At 42.1% G+C, this 1692-nt stretch overlaps 1 non-coding gene across 1 annotated transcript; it reads left to right on the top strand.

Moving 5' to 3' along the window:
• Positions 1-1299: 1299 nt before the first annotated feature.
• LOC148568647 (small nucleolar RNA R71) lies at positions 1300-1407 on the top strand. The gene has a single exon (XR_015883081.1). It is a non-coding gene; the product is annotated as a small nucleolar RNA R71 (small nucleolar RNA).
• The last annotated feature ends 285 nt before the right edge of the window (positions 1408-1692 follow it).

Genomic DNA, 1692 nt, shown 5'->3' with positions numbered 1-1692 from the left:
TCACAGCTCTTGCTGTGGCTAGGAAGGGTCTTCCAAGGATGATGGATTCATCCTCATCCTTCCCAGTGTCTAGGATTATGAAATCAGCAGGGATGTAAAGGCCTTTAACCTTTACTAGCACGTCCTCTACTTGTCCATAAGCCTGTTTTCTTGAGTTGTCTGCCATCTCTAATGAGATTCTGGCAGCTTGCACCTCAAAGATTCTCAGTTTCTCCATTACAGAGAGTGGCATGAGGTTTATCCCTGACCCAAGGTCACATAGAGCTTTCTCAAAAGTCATGGTGCCTATGGTACAAGGTATTAAGAACTTTCTAGGATCCTGTTTCTTCTGAGGCAATGTCAGTTGATCCAGATCACTCAGTTCATTGATGAGCAAGGAAGGTTCATCTTCCCAAGTCTCATTACCAAATAATTTAGCATTCAGCTTCATGATTACACCAAGGTACTTGGCAACTTGCTCTTCAATGACATCTTCATTCTCTTCAGAAGAAGAATACTCATCAGAGCTCATGAATGGCATAAGGAGGTTCAATGGAATCTCTATGGTCTCTAGATGAGCCTCAGATTCCTTTGGTTCCTCAGAGGGAAACTCCTTGTTGATCACTGGACGTCCCAGGAGGTCTTCCTCACTGGGATTCACGTCCTCTCCCTCCCTTGTAGGTTTGGCCATGATGGTTAAATCAATGGCCTTGCACTCTCTTTTTGGATTCTCTTCTGTATTGCTTGGGAGAGTACTAGATTCTGCTCAGAATTCTCTATCTGTTGCTGAGTGGATGATGGAAAAGGCTTGCTATTGCTAAACCTGTTTTTTCCACCATTATTAAAGCCTTGTTGAGGCTTTTGTTGATCCTTCCATGAGAAATTTGGATGATTCCTCCATGAGGGATTATAGGTGTTTCCATAGGGTTCACCCATGTAATTCACCTCTGCTATTGCAGGGTTCTCAGGATCATAAGCTTCTTCTTTAGAAGATGCCTCTTTAGTACTGTTGGATGATTCCTTCAATCCATTCAGACTCTGAGATATCATATTGACTTGCTGAGTTAATATTTTATTCTGAGCCAATATGGCATTCAGCGTATCAATTTCAAGAACTCCCTTTCTCATAGGCGTCCCATTATTCACAGGATTCCTTTCAGAAGTGTACATGAACTGGTTATTTGCAACCATGTCAATGAGTTCTTAAGCTTCTGCAGGCATTTTCTTTAGGTGAATAGATCCACCTGCAGAATGGTCCAGTGACATCTTTGATAGCTCAGACAGACCATCATAGAATATATCCAGGATGGTCCATTCTGAAAGCATGTTAGAAGGACACTTTTTGGTCAGTTCCTTGTATCTCTCCCAAGCTTCATAGAGGGATTCACCTTCTTTCTGTTTGAAGGTTTGAACATCCACTCTAAGCTTTCTAAGCTTTTGAGGAGGAAAGAACTTGGCTAAGAAAGCCGTGACCAGCTTATCCCAAGAGTTCAGGCTATCCTTAGGTTGAGAGTCCAACCATATTCTAGCTCTGTCTCTTACAGCAAATGGGAAAAGCATAAGTCTGTAGACCTCGGGATCAACCCCATTGGTCTTAACAGTATCACAGATCTGCAAGAACTCAGTTAAGAACTGAAAAGGATCTTCAGATGGAAGTCCATGAAACTTGCAGTTCTATTGCATCAGAGAAACTAATTGAGGTTTAAGCTCAAA

The sequence above is a fragment of the Arachis ipaensis genome, chromosome B4 (assembly GCF_059453495.1).
Source record: "Arachis ipaensis isolate K30076 ecotype BB chromosome B4, ASM5945349v1, whole genome shotgun sequence".
In the NCBI taxonomy this organism is placed as follows: domain Eukaryota; kingdom Viridiplantae; phylum Streptophyta; class Magnoliopsida; order Fabales; family Fabaceae; genus Arachis; species Arachis ipaensis.
Note: the sequence above shows the minus strand (reverse complement) of the source record. Positions and strands in the feature narration are given on the sequence as shown.